Genomic DNA, 21,335 nt, shown 5'->3' on the forward strand with positions numbered 1-21,335 from the left:
GTTCTCGTGTACATATTCAGTGTTATTTGTGCACATGCAGCTGACCCCTATAAATGCTTATCATGTTCTTTTCAGTGAGACAGGGAATTCCTCTGCACGTGCAGAGGAAATCCCTGTTTACGATGGGGAATCCCCATCCCATAGTTGAGAATTAGAGCACCTCCCACATGAACAGACTCAGTGTGTCATTGGAGCGTCCCAGAATTCTGGATCTTGGCTGTTGCGTTTACTGTCAGGATTCTAAAGTGAAAATGGATTGTGCATATATGTTGGCATGTTTGTATTGGGGTGTTTGCCTATGACTCTGGCATAACTTCATGTAGTCTGATGAAGCCTTGGTGTGGTTACTAACTTAACTGGTACACCACGTTTTAGGCACTAGGACGAGGCTGGAAGACTACTTGGCGTGAGCGATGGAATAGTTAACTTGTATTTTGCTGGCTGTGCTGTTTGGAATTCGTCGTTTAAAAATTGGACATGTGGTTGTTAGACCAAACAGTAGCAAATAAAGCTACCTATAAAAATAAAATAAATGGGTTCCTCAGACTTTTGGGGTAGGCTTTAGAGGAAATTTAAGTACCCTTAAACTCTGTGGGTCTTAGGCTGTAATCCCGTGCACACTTACCTGGGAGTTCGCCCCAGTAAAGACAATGTATACTCATAAGTAAGTCCCATGTATAGAACTGTGCTGTTGAGTACTTGAATGAGTTACAGTTCCATTTGTATTGAGGATGGTGATGTGTACTGAGGTGTGTTGTTTGTGTTGTGTATTTTAAAAAAATATATCCATAACTTTTATTAGCCTGCACTCAATCACTTTTCATGCTCCTTTCCAGTTGGGGCTAGGGTACCTGGTTGGTTTTCTATTATTGTTATTATTGTTGTTATTATTATTATTATTTTAAATGAAGAGTGTTTGCAAATTATTTACTTTATCTGCATTTTAATTGACAACCCAGAAATTCAGGCTACAATCCTCATTTGGCAGTCTGTTCCATCAAAATCAGTGGGATTTATTTTCAAGTAAATATGTTTTAGGATACTGGTTCCAGTACTCAACAAGAAATGGTAATTTAAAGAAGGAAGTAACAAACCAACCTACAACCAAAAATCCATTTGGGCAGAGTCTACTAGGAAGTTCTCTTGTACATGCTCCATTTAGCTCCACTGTGCTGTTGTGCTACTCACGCTCATTTCTTGCTGCTGCTGTTTTTCAGCTGCCATCAGAAGGTAGCTGAAACAGCAAATAAATAAAGCATATGGGGCTTGCAATGGAAATCCTACCTGTGGATTGTACCCATTCGGCTCTATTGGAGTTAGAGCCACTTGCAGTGCAATCCTATACCCACTTACCTGGGAGTAAGGTCTTATTTCTGGGAACTCCATGTCTTACTTCTGAGTAGACCTGCCTAGGGTTGCACTATTAATCAACTTTGGCTGTGCTGGAAGGGCACAATCCTGCATGCATACATTAGCAGGAAAGAAACAATGTTGTAAATATAGCAGTTTTGTTCAAAGTTGTTTAACAACGCTTAGGCTTTCATGAATATAAATAGATCCTGGGGATCCAGTACTCAGTAGTACTAGCACTTTAATCCTGCTCCCAGAGAGCAGCATGTTTGTGTGGAGTCATGCCTGTGTCAGGCACGTACCTCTATAGTGTGCCGAGGCATAAAAGTTCAGCCAGGAATCTAACTACCTGGGCTTAAAGCCATATGAGCTACTCCTGCCTGTCGTGCACAGAGGATCATTCCATGTCAAAGGATCATCCAGTGCCATGGGGTGGGGGAGCATGTCATGGTTTATTTGCATGGACCGAGGTGATGTCACTGCTGCTGGGGATCGTTCAGCCCTTCAAGGTTGTTCCTTTTGTGCTGGGCTCCTATGAAATCAGAATTGGGGTCTCATGCAGTGCAAGCATTAAGCAAGGCTCCACTTCTGGTGACATTTCTGAGAAGAGAAATGGAGGCCAATTTAGTTGCTAGCTGGTGATGTGCTGCTTCCAGCCCAGTGCAAATTGAAAGGAGCAGGCACCTTGGGGCATCTCTGCTTGCTTTGCAGAGGCACCCACCAAGTTGGAAGCAGTACATTGTAAGCACTGAGTGAAACACTGCTTCCAACATGGTGGTGCTAGGTGACAAGCACTCAGATAGCAAGCACTTGTTTCCACCTACTAGAGAGAGTTTGGGGGACCCAAAATGGCAAGGTGGAGTCGTGATGCACACATGGACCACCAGTAGGCCTGTCCTTGGCTTTGTCATACCTATTATTCTTTATGCAGATAAGCATGAGAGCTTTTTGGAAGTTAATTATTTATTACATTGTTTTAACAGTGACATTAAGAGCGCCATCCGGTTGAGATAGTCGGCAGCCTCTGAAGTCGGAGGCTGTCAGGTATCCAGTACCTCCATGCTCTGAGTGTCCTCACCTCCATGCTCTGGTCGCCCTTCATTTTTGCTAGATGGCTAATTTCGGCTGTCTAGCCACAACTTTTGGGGAGGGAAGGAGGCTGCATGGCGCATAGGAAGCTGCATAAAGCAGCTTCCGTGGTCTCCTCCCCACCCCCAGGACTGCCTGCTTTTCTCTGTCTGCACTCCATTTCTAAACATGGAGATCGTAGGCAGCGCGGAGAGAACCACGCCAGCTCTGAGAGGGTGGGGAGTGTGGTTTCTGGGAACTGCATTCGGAGCCCTGGCTCTAACCTCGGTTCCCAGAAACCGAAACATTCTATGGCCCTCTAGACAGTGTCTAGTGGCCATAGGATTGCTCCCTAAATCTAGATGGTTATTTTTTCTCAGTTCATTCACAACAAGCAAAGTTGTTGTTGTTGATGTTGTTGTTATATCTATATACTGCTTACCATATCAAAAGATACGAGATAATGAATTGGACCTTCTTATTTCATGTCCATTTTCATTAATTTTGTCTGTATTTGAGGCACGTTACTGTGTTTTATGACTATTTCAGATCTTTTGCTCTTTCACTTGCATGCACGCACGCATACACAATGTACCTTTTCCAGTCAGCTTTATGGAAGGGTTTTTTCTTTTGTATTTAAACAAAGATTTCTAATTTTGATAAGTGAAGGAAATACCAGGGCTGATCCACACTGCCTACAAGGTCACGCAGGAGGGGGTAGAGGTCAATTCTCAGGGAACCGACCTATCCTATGGCCATCTAGCCGCTGACTAGCGGCCATAGGATTGCACCCTTAGTGTATTTATTAATTGGTTTTTAAAATTCACTGGGTTTGGGTTACCTACTAGGCATTAGTGTTGCTGCTTTTAATTGTATAGCATTTTAAAAATTATTTTTAAATAATAAAATTTCAACAAAACAAAAGCATAAAGAGGAAAAGATATTTTTGTAGCTACATAGATTTGAATATACCAATTTCAATTCATGCATATGAAGTGTTTGTGTGTTATATGTAAACTTCAACAAAGACAGACCAAATATCCATTCACAAGTAAGTATCCATTCAGAAGTGGCATCTATATACTACCCATTCAGATGTTGAAAGCGTTGTTAGGTCCTCAGTCTGTTCCATTATATGAGGTGAGTGTTTATCCTTCCAGTGTTGTAATATCAGTCAAAAGGGTGCAGAGAATCCATTTGCACTGATCATGCATTAACTTCAAGGAAGCAGGTAGATAATTTAAGAGGACATGTACATCAGTAAATATTAAAGGGTGTTCCAATACAAGGTTTTTCTGTATAATAATCTCCTCACAAAAAGAGACAACTATTGGGCATTGCCAAAACATATGGTAACAATAAGCATTAGCTGTGTTACACCTCCAGTGATTAGCCAACTTAGACGAACCTTTATTAAAGAGGCATTTGATGTCCAATAGATACAGAACAAGAGTTTGTGCTGAATAAGACATAACCTGAGATCCATAGATGCTTCAGATAGAGATGCTAAAGAGGCGATCCATTGATTAGGCAAAATGGGTCCATCCAGTTCCCTATACCATTCCTGCTTAAGACCCTGTGTATCATATGTATTCACCAGTAATAAATATTTATAAAGATGGATCGTGGGTCATATAACTAATCAGCCTCAACAAGTGCTTCCAATAGCAAAGGAGACTGAAGCTGTAAAAGCAGCAGGGCCAAACGTTAATTCTAACAAATGTTGCAGTTGTAAGTATTGCTATTCAGCAGTAGCAAGAAAATTGTATGTGGCACGCAAAGCCAAGAATGACAAAAAACCTCATCATCAGCACCCACTAGTTGATCCAAGGTAAAAATCACCATATTCATCCAAGTCTGCCACTAAAACATTTTCTTACCGATGTTTAAATCTGGTTTTCCCCATACAGTCAATTTAGCATGAGAGAATGGATCAAAACATAATAGATGTGACATTATACTCCACACATCTCTTAACGGCTGTAACTGTGGGAGGAACCCTGTCTGTTTTAATGTGCAGAGAACCTAATGCTATTCAATTAATTAATTAATTAATTAATTAATATATTTATAATATGTATATATCTTTCCAAATCAGATTTTGGAGCGGTGAACAGCAGAGATAAAAGAATAAAACACTATATTAAAACAATTAAAACATTTTAAAAGAAACTAATTCTGAATTGTATAAACAGTGGCTGGTCACTCAAGGAAGGCCTCTCGAAATAACAATGTCAAGAGGCGCTGGAAGCATCACAACATGGGTGCCTGCCTGACCTCCAAATTCAAGGAGTTCCACAGGAAGGGGGCCACCACACTGAAGTCTCTTCTGGTGGACTCCAAGCAGGCTGTGGGTCCATGAGGAACCACTAGGGACTTGGTGGTTCCACATGGATTTACAGAGAGGATCCAGGCAGGAAGATTCCAAAACTGACCAAGGTGAAGAATCTAATCTAAGTGGAAATGACCACAATTTAGTACAGGTCAACAAATAGGTCTGATGATATAAAGGAAGATCTGGAAAGCCAAACCCACCTTCTTTAATTGGAAGTTGCTTCCTTTTCAAGGATATTTGTGGTGGGGAGGAACACCTGCCCCCCTCCAAAATTTACAGAACAAGAACATTGAGTTTTTGAAAATATTTGCCAGGTATAGATTTCACTGTATAGCATAGGGTATTCTATTAGACTGCCATTTTGCCAAATGCACTAGCATCTAATGCTTTGCACACTTTCTTGGAGTTTACTGTCATAACACCCAGCTGTCCTTTTCATCTACTTTTGCAATCATGTTATTTACTGTGGTCTGCACATGGTGAGGAATTGGATGCATGTGTAATCCTTCAGTTCAGGGATGTAAAACTTCAGGCTTGGGGGCCAAATCTGACCTTCTGGGGTTCCCCAGATGGCAATGTCCCTTTCCCCTGGCCATACTCCCTTTCCCCTGACCACCTATTGTTTGGAGGTTTCCTGGAGTTTTTTTCCCTATTCTGAAAGGTTGAAATGCCTCTCCTAAGGCTTAGTTACTAAGAGCTTTCAGCTAAGATACCCAGGTATCTTTTGTATTTGGCCCCACCCCTTTTGCCTTTGTTTCAACTTCAGGGCACAAATCACAGATAGCTTCAAGATTTTTCCTCCTTCCAAATTCAGACATTGCCAAATTATCCTTTAATGCAATTTGCAAGTTCTCAACAATTTCTTGGAGATTCTTTATGATGCTGCAAATCTAAATTGAGAACTATAACCATATAATACAAAACAAAATTAAAAACAATTATTGGAAATAATACCATTAATTACCATCACACATACAAGTAGAAAACTTTAACTCCTTCTAATAAACCGATTTGTGGCAATAAGATGCCATATGTATCCAGTGCAAAATGGCAAAGGATTAAGTGATTTTAAAGAAGTTTCCACATGGTGACCTTAGAACAGCCTTCTCTAATCTGGTGCCCACCCTTAGTTGTGTTGGAATACAACAAATCCCATGCTGGCTGGGAATTAAGGGAGTTGTAGTCTCAGACATCTGGAGGGCACCAGGTTGGGGAAGGCCATTTTAGAATTAAAATTGCAGTGTTCCTCCTAGCATCCTCCTGGTCCATTAGAGTTGCTAACCCTGTGGTGCTCGGGGGGCATGAGTCTTGTGCCTCTAATGCCCCTCTGTGTCATTGGAGAAGATGGAGTCAAGAGAATGGGTTAGACAGAGGAGAAAAAGAGGAGGAGATCCCAAGACGTTGGAAGATTAAAAGGAGATTTTATAGGAGAAAGAATATACTGCCTATTATACTGACAAGCCCTCGGCAAGTGAAGAACAAGATGTGGATTTAGTACAGAAGTAATAATAGCAAATACCGAGACCACATCTGTCCAGCTGTAGTAAGCACAAAAGAGACAAGCAAAAGCTGTCGGCGACAATATAGTAACATGGCTAGCAACAGAATTGACACGAATCATTCACCGAGGTTGTCTTTCAAAAATGACTGGTGGAGTATAGGCAACTGTGAAGGGTAATTTATTAATATACAATATATAATGATGCCATCCGAGTCAGGTTTGTTTATGTCCCTGGATAATCTCAAATGATGATATAACCTCTATTAAGAGGACTAAGGGCGCAATCCTATGGCTGCTAGACAGCAGCTAAACAGCCATAGGATTTTTTTGTTTTCTGGGAACCGAGGTTGGAGCCAGTGCTCCAAGGTTGGTTCCCAGAAAACTGCCTCCCTGCCCCCTCCCCCACTGCCTTGTAGATGGCGCTGTTCATCCCTGGCTCCGCACTCATAAGAGCAGCAGGGAGTGATCCTGGTGGAGGGGAGGGGACGGCGGCAGCACCAGTACAACACTTCCCGTGTGCCGTCCAGCCTCCCTTCGCCCCCATTCCAAGGCGCCCTGGCTAGACAACTGAAATCGTCTGTCTAGCCGCAAATGCAGGGCAGCTGGAGTGCAGAGAAGAAGATCCCCTCTGTGCGCTGCCTGCACTACATTGGATAGTCAGTCGCCTCCGGGTTCAGAGGCAGTTGACTATCCCCATAGGATTGTGCTCTAAATGGATTAGAGTAGGGGTGCAGAACAGATAGGGAATGTTATCCATCTGACAACCAGTTCCCAAAGCAAACAAATGGCTTGATAAGCTTTTCATGCACTACACAACTAGTTTACTGTTTCCTAAATTGAAATGGGGTGATGGTTAAAAAAATAAATAGAAAAAGCTTTGGCTATTGGATGGTATAGAAATTTAATAAACAATAATAAAGCCATGTGTAATAAAGATTATTGGTAAAGATAAAAATAAATAAAAAATCCCCCCAAATCACATGCATACCACATGCAACAGTATGAAGCTTGTGGTTTATTGCAAAGAAGATCTAACTGCAGAAGCAGTGTATCATCTACTGATTTTGAAGAGGCTCAATAGGAGTATTGAAATTAGTGATTATCGTACATGGTGGCAATATTTTCCCCATACTAAGCCATATTTTATTACATGATGATAACTTCTCTTAACCTGCACTCCAAATTGTGTTGGTTTCATATGTAGGGAAAATAGGTAGTAAAGTTGCCAGGTGGGTATAACCACCTTTGATTTAGATGTGTGAAACCCCCCCCCCCCGATTTCTTGAATTATTTGACATACATTCTGTCCACAGTGTATGTGATACTTTTCTCTGAATACAGGGATTTCTTCATGCTTCAGACTTACATGAATGTGATGGTAAAATACAGCAGTCAAATATGGCAGCATACTTGGATAGGGAGAGTTATATTTACTAGTGCAGATGGCATTGGAACAAATCAGAAAACTACCAACTGAGCATAACAGCTGATGAAGTAGTACAGTCCCCCGTCTTTCCGCTAAGTTCTGAAAGTGCCAGAGTTACTTTTAGAAATGAGATTGCAGAGTTCAACTGCACAGATGGAGATTTAAAAAAAGAGGGGAGGGCATAAAGGAGATCTACAATGCTTAACAGACATCAACAATAACAAATGCAGTGCTAAATGAGTGTTACAACAGCATAACCACGTTTTATAAAGGTTAGCTCTCGTGTTTAGTTCTTTATCATTCTTTTTCTGTGTGTCAGACAAGGCAGAGCCAGTATCGTTGAGCTGTATAAACACAATCCAGTCTATGTTAAGCAAAATCAGGAACTGTCTAAATACTGGGTGCTGTTCCTGCTTTGTTTGTTTCTTGAATGAATAGCATTTAAAAGTGTAAGATAGCAAAATATATATACTTTGGTCCTTGACTGCAACATGGAGGGGAAAAGCAGAGGGCTTCGCACCTATGGAAACATAGGAAGAACCATTAGACAGGTAGGAAAGGAACCATCTGAGATCATCAAGACCTAGGGCAAAGAGGGAGTTAAATAGGGGAGAGTGATATCAAAGACAGAAGAATGAGGACTGAATAGAGACCTTTTGATTTTGTGGTGGCGAGGTCATCAGCGATTTTTGTGAGGGCAGTTTGAGTGGAGTGAAGGGGGCAGAAACCAGATTGGAGGGGGTTGAGAGTGAAGTTGGGGTTGGGGGTGGGGGAGAGAGAGCAGAGGCAGCTAGACTAAACGGCATACTCCAGGAGTTTTGAGAGGAGGAAACAATGGTTTTTGATTCTGGTCTGGAGAGCAAGCACTAACTGACTGCTTGGACACTGCAGCAAACTTTGGCTAGTGCTAAATAGAAAAGGGAGAGAGAAGCCACACTCGAGAGGAGGTTTTGTCTGAACTGAGCTGTTAGAAATAAGAACTGGAACGTTAATAATCTGTTGATGGGTTTTTCCCCTTAACATATTGGTATGTTTCTTGCTGGGTTTCCAGTAAGTGGATTTTGAGGGCAGGTTAGATCATACGGGAGAGTTTTCTGCAGTACGTATGTATACACACTGCTATCACATGGCATTATTGTTGCTATTCCTGGCACTACTGTTTTTCTCAATATTTGTGTTCATTAATACACACACACACACACACACAGAGGTCTCTCTCTCTGATACTATGGCTATCAATATCAGGGGCTTAAGCTTGAGCAAACAAGAAGTCACTATGTATTAACTGTTGTTGCACTGTGTTGCATGAGTGCCTGCAGCTTACGAACACATACTTTTGATTTGTTAGAGGACAGCCTTGATAGAAGAACCTGGCTCAAAATGTCCTTGCACCAAAATACCATGTTAGAAAAAGGGGATGTGCTGAGCTACATCCAAAGCTTTCAGAGAGGCTTTACACAAACCCAAAGGACTAGAGAGAGCGAGGGAAAGACAGACTGTCACTTAGTACACACCTGCCTGGTCTGTATCACTGCAGGTCGTGGGTGTGTAGAATGCTTGAGGGTTCCCTTATGTTAAAACATAAATAAATAAAAGCTGCAGGGAGGAACACCCTCAAATCTTAGAATGTCAGAGTCTTTGACTCGCATTAGAGAGAAAGAAGCAAAGTAAAATGTGTGTGTGTGTAGTCAGGGACACTTAGATCCCTGGGACAGCTAGAGCCAGTACTGCTGAATGGATTTGCAGGCCCCAGAGCATAGGTGAGTAAATGAGATAGCTTCTGGTCTCCATAGTGCGAAGAACTGATTCAAGATCCCAGGGACAGGGAATAGTATCTAAAGAGCTTAAGTTGCTTGTGTGTAATTAACATTGCTTGTGTGTAATTAACATACGTACATGCATCCCATGCCATGTGGCTATAAACACAAATCTGGCCAGCAGAAACATAAGGCCCTGAGTCCAGTCATTGTTCTTGCAGGCAGGGTAGATGGGAGATTCCCCAATCCACTTGCAGCCCTTTCCATCCTCTGAAAGATCTGCTCCAGAGATTTTGGATGACCCTCCAGAATGGCCTGGGAGGCACTGCTGGGGGCTGCAGGAGGAAGGGGAGCTGGCAAAAGTTCACATATTCCTTTGCTTGCTCCTTCATCTCCTCATTCACTCTTCTCCCTGCTAGGAGATAGGAACAAGCAAACTAGCAGATCTCGTAATTATTTCAACTCAAAATCTCTTTAATGGGTTTGTCTCTCTGGTAATAAAAAAGGGAAATAAACCCAAAGGAGATGGTGAGCTGTGTGATGCCCAAACAGGCTCTCAAAAACATACTTGGTAGTTCTGATATGTATAAGGCAACCTTCCCCAACCAGGTGCCCTCCAGATGTATTGGACGACTATTCCCATCTTCCCCAGCCACAATGGCTGTACTGGTTGGGGGTTGTAGTCCAACACATCTGGAGGGCGCCAGATTGTGGAAGGCTGATAAAAAGGTTTATGCATGACTTTTAGTTGCTTCTTCCTATCATTTCAGTGTACTGCCACATTTTGTTTCCTGGCATAAATAAACCCTGAACTCCTTTGTCTGATGTTAAACTTGGCTGTGAACTGTGGGTGTGGTGGGAGGAATCATACCATATGCATCTGGCATGGTGATTTGCAAATTGTGTAGGCCTGGTGAGATTTCAGAGCAGGGACTTCCTAAAAGTGCATTGGCTCCTTGGAACTCCCTGCTCAGGGAAAACTGCCTTAAATTATCCGTACATTCTTTTCAAACGTTGAAGTACAACTTGGTAGGTTTGCGAGACCTTTCCCAAGGATTGGCTTAGCTGGTTTTGTTTTCGTGTTACTGCCATGGTTTTATGATATATTTCTTTTGTGTTTCAGAGTGGCTTTTGTACTATTGATTTATTTCACAGAACTTCATGTATTTTGAACAGAATAGTGTTTAATCCTTCTCCTTCAAATGGGATTATCTATTATTGCCTGTTGTATGTGGCTCCCAGGGAAAGAATCCTGTTAAGAGAATTTGGCAGTTTAAAAATAACTTTAGTAAAATGTGCTACTGTGGAAACCATTTTTGGTGATTCCCTGTTTTCTGATGGCCATTGGTTTTGAACAAATTGGAACTAACAATCCACAGAGTCCCTTCCTATTTTCCGCGTTTACACTTGGGATTTGTGTGTTGGGAGCTGACATTATAAATGGCCTTTCAAAAGAACTGGATAGAACAGCGTTCCTGAACCTGGTGCCATCCAGATGTGTTGGACTGCAACTCCCAACATCCCCAGCCAGTATGGCCAACAAGCATGCTGGCTTGGGATGATGGGCATTGCAGTGCAATACATCTGGACAGCACCAGACTGGGGAAGGCTGAGGTAGACTTAACAATTGCAGTTTCCATGTCCAGAGACCCATTAGTTACAATCGAATGTCACAATTATGCTTTATGCTCGTGCATTCCCCCCCGCCCCCATGGTGCAGCTAGGAGGAGGCATTTAGAAGCTTTTGCTTCTGCTTTGATTAACTGCAGCTGTGTCATCTGAACTTGGGCAAACTGTGGTTAATCTTAGCTATTGTTTGTTTACAACAAGCCAATTTCAAATATCAATTATGATGCTAGCTTTAAAAAAACACACAGCCAAGATCAACCACAGTTTAGGGTTCAGGATAATGATAAACTCTGTCTCAGCTGGAAGTAGAAAGGGCCAGGGGGAGGCTAGGTTTGTCTCTGCCCCAATAAACCTTAGTCTGTCATGACATCTAAATACAGTCATTTACTGCAGGCACAAATAAGAACAAATACTGTTGATTTATTACAAATAAGAATGGGGTTGATTTTGGTTGACAGTGTACTTGTCTCCTTTGAGCTCTGTCACCCATCAGGGTTATGTGAAGCCTTCACTGTTTCCTGTTTGAATCAAAAATTGACATTGACCCAGTTTGGATGTAACTGGCAATTCTTGGGTTATTTAACCCAGGAATTGCAGGAAGAAGCAGCGTGCACAAGGTGTGCACTTGTTGTTTCTGCTTTTAATCAACTTGGAACTGTTCCTGGGTTGTTTTATGACTTCGAAACCCAGAAACTCTGGGTTGTTTATGGGTTAAACAACCCAGAGTTAACCCAACAACAAACTAAGAACAATTGTTGGATTAACTCTGGGTTGTTTAATCCATAAACCACTCAAAATTTCCAGGTTTGGATGTCACAAAACAACCCAGGAATGGGGCATTCCTGGATTGTTAATTAAAAGCAGAAATGACAAGTGTGTGGAAGGCAGCATGTTCGTCGCTTTGTTTGTCCCCAGCAATTAACCCAGGAATTGTCCTCGTTACTTTATTTATTTATTTATTTATTTCATTTCTATACCGCCCAATAGCCGAAGCTCTCTGGGCAGTTCACAAAAATTAAAACCAAACAACACACAATAAAACAATTTAAAATATATAGAACATTAAAACCACAATATAACAATACAACCACAATAAAACCTAGCAGCAGTACAGGAATTTAAAATACAGATTTAAAACAGCAAAGATAAAAATTTAGAAAGCTAAAAAGCCTGGGAAAATAAAAAGGTCTTCACCTGGCGCCGAAAGGAGTACAATGTAGACGCCAAGCGAACCTCACTAGGGAGCTCATTCCAGAGCCGGGGTGCCACAACAGAAAAAGCCCTCCTCCTAGTAGCCACCTGCCTCACTTCCTTTGGCAGGGGCTCACGGAGAAGGGCCGCTGATGCTGATCTTAAGGTCCAGGCAGGCACATATGGGAGGAGGCGATCCTTCAGGTAACCTGGCCCCAAGCCGTTAAGGGCTTTGAATGTTAACACCAGCACTTTGAAAGTTACCTTTCAAAAAAGTTACCTTTCACTTTGAAAGTTACCTTGAAAGTTAACATTTCAACACTTTGAAATGTTACCTTTGAAACAGGTTCCTGGGACACCTACTGCAAAAGTAGATACGCAAATCTTTTGCCTTATCCAAATTGTTCTGTCTAGTAGTTCTGATCCTAGCATTATTTCACATTGTTTCCCATTTAAATATACAGAGTTGAGGCTTAATTACATAGACCAGCTAGCTGTTGTGTTTCTTTCTGTCTAAACTAATACTCGCCATAATTCCACACTTGAACCCCAGACCAGTTAGCTATTATGCATCTATACAAATTAATCCTTATTATTTTTCTCGTCCATCTCTATCTGGCTTTCTGTTGTACATCCTTCTCTGGTTTTATGCAGTGTGCTTCATTTCCCAACATCGTGAGCAACATGTCCCTGGCCACATTTTGGAGAATCCCATTTTATTATGAACAAGCTGTAGTTCTCACTTGCAGCTTCTCCTGTCTGGTCTGGACAACACACTAAACAAACCAAGATCCATGTGAAACTAACCAGCAGAAACTGCGGATCTTGGCTTGTTGCCACCTTTACAAGCCAGGGTTGTAAACCAGGCTTGTGAATTCTGGTTTGTATGGGAGCAACAAGCCAGGGTCCCTGGTTCAGATGATATGGTAAACAACCCATTTTTGGTTTGTTGAGCTGGTTATTCTAGTAGGAGGAGCCAAGGAGGAGCGAATGAGCTACATGCAGAAGCACACAGGTGGTTCACGATAAGCCAAGGTTCTCCAGAATCCTGGCCTATGTTTTTTCTTTTTTGCAAATGTAGCCATTGTTTTTTTGTGTGTGTTTTTCTTCTTTCAGATCAGCAATAATTATTCAGCAGCTTGTTGTTATATTTGGGAAACTTGTCTGCAGATGCCAATATTCCAGTTTTGTTTTCAGAAATGAAGTTCATTATCACAAGATGCAGAACATTTTGTATCCGGCACCTTAGCTGGTAGTGGCCAGCTGATGACCTTATTCTAAGAGTTAAATCTGTGTTTAGGACAGCAGGAACACAATTTACTTAAAAAATGAAATGAAATATGTTATCTAGTGAAGTGACATGACATAGGCACAGTTTCAGAAACTATTCCCAGTAGGCTGGGAGAGCTTCAGCTTTTAGATGGAGTAACTTTTCAACTGTGCCTATATGTCTGATGGAAATCTGCCAGTAATTGTAGTCAGCCCCTGCAATCTGCAGCTTCGATAAACAGATTAGAAATGGTAGCTTTGAGGGTATCATATCCTTAATCCCATGCCGGGGGAACTGGTGTCGCTTCAGTCAGCATGTTGCTTGACACACACCAGAAAGTGTATGTTGATGGATGTGGGGCCATCTGCACAACAGTTTTGGCACTTGGCCTTTTCCCAATATACGCATGTGGGGATAACTGAATGCTTTGCTGTAGCTTCCACTCGCAGGAGTTGGCAAGATGTACTGTAGGTGTCAGTTTGGGCCTGCAAGTGAAGTTTCCCTGCAGCTCTTAGGTAATCTCCGTTATAAGTGTCTTGAGCAGGTTTTCTCTATTGAGGCCCAGTAATTTGGGGGCTGAGGCATGCATGCCCTTCAGGCTCTTTTTCTTTGTATCTCTCACTTATTTACCAGGTTCATAATAACACCATTCTCTATGTCAACAAGCGAGTCTTGAATTGCTGTGGGGCAGAGCCCGCTTCAGGCAGTTAGATATCCTTAGTAAAATATTTATACAGTGAACCTTTTTTGTTTCTCCTGCACCTGGCCATGGAGCTGGGCTGGACAGCCTCCCTCTCCCTGTCTTGCCTGGCTGTGTTTGAGAAGAGTTTATTTTATACAGCTTTTCAGATACATTCAGAGCCTTACTAGCTGAAAATGTTTTTTCTAGCCTGCCTCCCCATACATACCTCTTTGAGTTGTTTGTGGTTTAAAGACTCAAAAACAGGAGTGGGCAATTTGTGGCCCTCTAGGTTTGGCCTAAAACTCACCATAGCCAATGGTAAGGGATCATGGGAGCTCTAGGCCAAAAACTCTGGAGGGCTGCAAGTCATCAACCCCTGCCAAAAAAAACACAAAAATACAACACAACTTCTGTAAAGCTTCCTTACCTGGTTGCCTGGAAATATTTCTGGCTTGCTACAGATAACCAGGAGAGTAGCTATTTACATATCTGTTTTAGGATTCTAAAATTCAGTAGCTTCGTACAATCTTGCAAATATTCTTTTTGTCAGTCTCCTATGGCTGGTAGGGAATATGAAGCCCCTGGATTGGCCAGACCTGGTATACATTCCAACAGCCTGCCTCTGGTTAATCAACGGAACAGTACTTGTACTTTAGGCTCAGGCAACTAAGCTCAAGGAGTCTAGCTTGAATACTAATGTAGATTTGGGTATGGTGAGCTAAGGGCTTGACCTGGCCATGATGGCAAAAGACAAAATGCAGTCACTCATGAAGTGGTGCTTCAGAGAAGGACCTTCTCTCTAGCCACCTCCCAGGCTCTGGAACCCCTGCTGAGGGAGGCTCGGTTGGCCTCCTGTCTGTTTGTCCAGGCAAATATATTTTTATACAGTTATACCCTTGGCATATAAGCTGGTCTGTTGCCAAAGGAGGTTTTAATTGGTTGGTGCTGTTTGGTTGTTGTTGTTGTTGTTGTTGTTGTATTTTAAATTGAGTTATTAATTTGTTTTATGTTATGTTTTAATTCTGATTTTGTTTTTAATCTTGATGTTATTGTTTGCTTCCTTAAGCGCCATTTTTTTGGTAGTAAAGAGGGATATAAATTAAATAAATCTATCTCAGTATTATGCTGTGTTTAAACCAAGGCAACACTGAGCTGAGTGCAAGCACAGCTTTGCTTTTGCTACACCTTTAAGGCTAGAAGAAGGAGGGAGAACCAGAATGGAAGTGGAAGTGGCCCAGTACTGCCTTACAAAGGAGCGATCTCGTGATATCAGATGCAGGGAGTAGACAGTCTGGTGCACTCCAGATGTTTTGGACCACAGCTCCCATAATCGCTGACCATCGGCCCCGGTGTCTGTGACTGCTGGGAGTTGTAGGCCAAAACATCTGGAAGGCACCAGGTTGTCCACCCTGCTTGTAGACCGTCAGGAAGCTACGGGAGGAGACAAACTTGCCCTTATTTCTTCCTACCTCTCAGCCTGACCCTCACTTTCCTCTCCATCCTTTTACCCTCCAGTCAGGTTGGTAAGCCAGTTGAGTTTGCTTCAGGGGTTGCTCACAAGCTTCCCTCTTTCCAGAGCAGGGAAGGGAGCCATTGGCTCTTCCTATTTTGGCCAGAGTTTGCCAAGCTTTTAGCACTTTCTTCCCCAAACACCATACAGGTGACTACTGTGAGTGCTATTGCCAGCCTTGCAGAATCTAGGTCCCTTCAGTTCCTAGTGCCAGTGATCTTACCACTCTTGTGACTGCCATAGTGCAGTGCTGTGGGTATGTAGCTCTTCTCTGGCAAGCACCCCATGTTGGGCATGGACAGTTTCTCATTTGGTTACTTGCTGAAGGCAGCAACTACTCGCCCCAAGGTGAGCAAGCAAATTACAAGTGTCACTGAGTATGAACTATAATGCCAGATAAGTGTGTAATTTCCATCCAAGTAATCGCATTCTGAACACTCCTTGCCCCTCTGCCTGCATTTTGCTTATTGAACCATATAATTCTGGTGTCAAAGAGGGCCCGATAGTAACAAATTATCTGATATAGTGAAAAGCATTTTCCTATTAATTTAGGATTATTCTCTTTTAAATAACATTTACACCCATGTTGGACACATCAGCAGGTGCTCAGAATGGGTGGGATCAGACTTGAGTGAGACAAGTATGCCAGCGATTTTCACAAGTAACTTGAGGTCAAGAACTGCTGACCACTGCTCCATGTGGTGAGCCATGTAATCACAGCTCCTCAAGGAAGAACCTTCCAGATCTGGCTTGACTTCATGCACCCGGACTTGCCATTGGCCTCTCCTAGGCAGGAAGGAGTGTGAAAGACTTGTTTTTCTATCTGAGCCTTCCTTGAACAACAAAGTTTGCTTGAGCTCTAGCATGTCTTGCACTTCTGTTCATGCCCTTTAGTCCTTACTCCTGGCTTGTTCTCCGGTTTTGGCTTCTGGTTTGACCTTGAATCCCGATTCAAGCTTCTGGTTTGACCTTGAATCACTCGTGGTTCCCAGTTCCTCGCTTCTGACTCTCTCCAGACTGCTGCCCATGGCAGTTGGTTTCTAACTTTTCACCCTGCTCCCGACCTCAATACCCAACAGCTGGGTGGTGGTATTTCTATATAGAGCAGAAGGAAGATGAACACCCATCAGTTGATCTGGTTTTGTCCTTTTAATAGCGCACTGTAATTGTAGGTAGTTTATAAGCTTATTTGAATTTCTGCACTGTAAATCCTTTATGACTGCACTGTTTTTTGATAAGCTGACAGCAGATTCCTTTTACCTGACTTTAAAAAAAATCCAGTTCTGTCATTGGCTTTGCAAAGTATTCTGTTTTTGTTGATGGCCTCAGTTTAATTAAAGATTCTTGTGCAAAGGCTCGTCTTTCTATTATTTGCTATCCTTAGCATTTCACTATTGTGATAGTCCCTTGTGGATGGGTGGGGTGGGGCTTTCTTCATGGCCAGGACCAAGTGTCTTTATTCTTGGAAAATATTTGAAGTTATCCTCTCTATGATATAGCTTCTTGTTGTAGCTGATGTGTGTTTGGGAAGAATATGCACGGATCAAAACATGTATGGACACTTGCAGCCACAAGTTTAATGTCAGGAGAGTCTTCATACTTCATTCCTGGCTTGAGGCAAACTGATTCTGTTTGGGTGTATGAGGGGTGTGTGCAGGCAGAGCCCTACCATGAGGCAGAATGAGGCAGTCACCTCAGGAAGCAGTTTTGGGGTGTCCTAAAAGGGCAGCAAATCATTAGTTATTTACTTAATTACGATTGTATTTCTGCTGCCAGGGATGGGGAGATAGGATTTTCTGCCTTATGTACCAAAATAACTTGGTTGGCTTTGGATACTATGTACCTTGATTTGGGGAGTGGGGGTAGGCACCACTTGCTGCTCTGCTTCAGGTAGCAAAACGTCTGGGTCTGGCCCTGGGTGTCTGCAAGGTGTCTTAGCTTGAAGTATATGTGACCAGATCTAACAAAGCTGCTAGTTCCCTCTGGGAAATGTTTTGACTACTGTTGATGGTATTCAGGTATGCCTGAAGCTTCTGGACTGCTCAACAACCTTCCCCACTGGAGACGGAGCAGTAACTAGCTGTGTTCTGGTAATATTTTTTTAAAAGGGTCAAAATAGGTGCAGATTTAAGACCATCTGGCATTCCACCTTCCAGGTAATAAACAACCCAGTATCACCAAACTGGCTTTTTTGTGCTAGGCTGGGCACAGATCCAGCTCATGTACTTACTCCCAATGTATGTCCTCTGCATCTGTAAGTGAGACTAATTGAAACTGATCTAAACTAGAAATGTGAAGGCCTGGGGAAAAAAACAGAAAAATTCAGAAAAAAACAGTCATTTCTATTTTTACCAAGAACCGTTTTTGTTTTTTTCCAAAAAATTGAACAGCTTTGGGTTATAACATTTTTTCTTTTAGAATGATGAATAACATATTTAAGACAAGGTGTTCATTTCATATATTATTACCCAGCCTTTATTTTCCCCAAATGATTTCTAAAAACTGCGTGATAAGACTTTTATACAAAGACTAGGAGATGATTTGGATCTATTTGTTTTGCACACCGCTTCTCTATCAAGAAAAATGGTACTCAGGAAATAATGAAGCCATGGTAGTGGTGGGGAATGTTTTTTTAACCCTCTCTGTAAATTCTCAGCATAGTTATTTCTTCCATTCCTTATTAAAATTATTGATCTAATGTGTTTTTTACTGATAGACATAGGGATTCTCCACGTCACGCTCAGTTTCCCAACATATGAGTAGAATCACTGTATCATAATATGGAAGAAAATGTGCATTCTTGACAGTTCAGGTCTTGCTGTATCAAGTCCAGTGTTTCTGGGCTTGTTCTGCTTCGATGCTGTAGCAGTCAATTAATATAGTTCTAATCTAAAGCCCACATGTGAAAGAAACACTGTAGGTTATCCTGCCACTTCTACCAGATGTGATGGAAGAGAATGTGGGTTATCCCTTCTATGTTTCATTTTTTTAAATCACCTTTGAGCCTTGGGTCTATAGAAGTCCCTGCCATAGTTTTAAATAAAGTTCTCAGACCTCACCACTGAGGAATGCTGCCTCAGCTATTAAAGCCTTTTAACTGCTGCCCCTAGAATAAACCCTCTTTACCTAAAAGAAACTCAGTAGCCTGGTTCCTATGGCATACACACCACCACTAGAGACAACCTTTCAAAATGAAAAAATAAGATGTTCATTAACAGAACTTTTTTTCAGATGTTAATAAAATGACACTCTTCAAATAATAGGTTGAGGTTGCTTAAAGGTTCTTAAATTAAATATGGTTGCTTACCATTCCTAAGCGGAGTCTTTCCCAGCTAAATAAAATCTCAATAGCTTTTTCTTCAGACCAAAGTTCCCCAAATGCCACCCTACCAACAGGAACAGTTTTAGGAAGTTCTCTAAACTTCCATAAAAACAGGAAGTTGTACACTAGTCGTCCTCTAACTCCAGGTCGTTATGCTTCTTCTGGCTTGTAGGATGATTCAGATGTTTTAGGGGGTACTTGCTGAAGTTCCCTCTGGTCAGAAATAAAATAAAAATCTAAAATACAGTATGTATTTGCTCATAACATTATCATGTTTGGTATACTAGATTTAAAAGTATAGTTCATTCAGACAATAATTAAAAACTTACTGCATTTACTTTTAGAAGTTTTAAATTTTAATGACAATTTTATGTCCAAACCAAGTTATGCATAATATAATTTATGTTTCTAAAGCAGCCTTCCCCAACCTGCTGCACTGCAGATATTTTGGACTGCAACACCCAGCATTCCTGACCATTGGCCATGCTGCCTGGGGCTGATGTGAGCTGAAGTCCAAAACGTCTGAAGAGCACCAGGTTGGGGAAGGCTGTCCTAAAGCAACAATGTGACTTTAGATCTGTAAAGTGTGCTTAAAAAAACATATTCTTCAATTTTCCCCAAAATTTCTATTCCCCCCCCCCCACACACACACACACCCCCACACACCTTTTCCACGGCTTCAGAATTTCCAGAAATTTTACATCTCTGATCTAAACAAGCAAGCAAGATTGAGTTTCTGACATCTAAAATGCTGCTTAACCTAGGAGTCGCAAGTTGAACCCAGTGCTCTCTGTAGGTTGGCATCCTGAATTCACTGGGACCTCAGAGGTTTTTACAGTGGGAGTGTTAATCTCTCTGCCCCCATCCCGCCCCTTTTCTTTCTGATGCCACCACTGTTGTGCAGTACAGGCTGGAGCTCCAGTGCTGCAGCTCCCATGTCGAGCGAGTACAGCCCTTCAGATGAAGCCTAGACTGCAGCAGGGCTATGCGACCAGTTTGAGTCTGGAATGGGCTTCTGCTCCTCCTTCACCTGTTCCACTCTTTCCTATTTTGATACTCCTGGTTCTGTTATGCTTCCAGCCATTGCTTAATCTAGAGTTATACTTCCCTCTAGAGTGAGTGTGTGTGTGTATTTTCCTTTTTGGATTTTGGATGTAGAGAAGTAGGAAACCCTCTTCTATAGTGTGGGGTGGGCACAGCTTGTTGCAAAAGATGATATGGAGGAGTTTGATTTCTCTACCAGCTTTTTAAGGTCTGGTGTGCTGGGATTTTTCCCAGATTAGCATCTATTTCAGTTTGGTGTGGGAGATAAGGAAAGAAAAGTAGGTGGCAGAGAAGTGGATCTATCTGGCAGACACTGCCATTGCTTTGCAAAATTTGATGTTTGCTACCTTTGACACTACAGCCGTCTTTTGTACGCAGAGAGACCTTCTGTCTCGATATTGGAGGCAGCATTTCTTTGTTCAGTCTGCCTCTCTGTCCCTGCCTGCAGCGTAGAAGGAGTTAACTCTGGCCCAGTGAGTACTGGACTCTCAGCTGCTGTTGTGCTCCAATGAAGGACCCGCCTAGACACTGGCTGCTGGTGTTGCTGGGGGGAACTGAATCAGTGACAGCAGTCCCTGTAGCATCAGCTGGCTGCCTTTGTCCATCAGTGGGAAATGGTTAAGGAGAAATATAGCTAAAAGCCTTTATGGTGCTTGTGTTGTGCATGCCTGCAGCAGCCAGGAATCAGGTTCTCAGCCTGGCAACACGCAGGCTGAACTTGGTTAACGTTTTCTTGCCCTCTTCGAGTCAGAGTGAGCGATTATGCCAGATGAAGTAGCAGTGAATAATGCAGAGAGGTAGGCTTGGAGCAAGAAACACTGAATTGGAGGTCTGGAAATGGGTGGCTGTGGACATCTCTTGGAGCTAGCCATTCTACAAGTACAGTCTTTAGGGAATCCGTTTCTCTGTTTGTACCAACAGTGCAGGTTGGATTTGCATGTTGAAACTGCTGCCTTTCTTCTGTTCTCAGACTCAGCTCTGCCCCAAATCAGGGGCGAAACTGAAGACTAGAAGCAGAAGTGGGGCAAACTGTACTGCAGGAGGTCCTCCTTTTTGGGAAGTGGAGTTTAAGAAATGATAAGGTTGCGGCACAACACCACTGAAAGCTTTATGGTGCCGTGAAACAGCTCTGCTAGTCGCACTCGCGCACACACCTCTTTCCCAGTGTTGTTAATCTTTCACTTCTATTGCCCTGCATAATATATCCTCCCAAGTATCCATCATGTGTGTAGGAACATAGGAAGCTGTTT

General features: G+C 42.3%; 1 protein-coding gene across 1 annotated transcript in view; it reads left to right on the forward strand.

Moving 5' to 3' along the window:
• Positions 1 to 21,335, forward strand: part of TET1 (tet methylcytosine dioxygenase 1) — a 93,248-nt gene that overhangs the window by 32,878 nt on the left and 39,035 nt on the right. The gene's annotated exons all lie outside the window — the stretch shown is intronic.

This window comes from Heloderma suspectum, chromosome 3 (genome assembly GCF_057233095.1).
Source record: "Heloderma suspectum isolate Gila_16-S chromosome 3, 16-S_ref, whole genome shotgun sequence".
NCBI lineage: Eukaryota > Metazoa > Chordata > Lepidosauria > Squamata > Helodermatidae > Heloderma > Heloderma suspectum.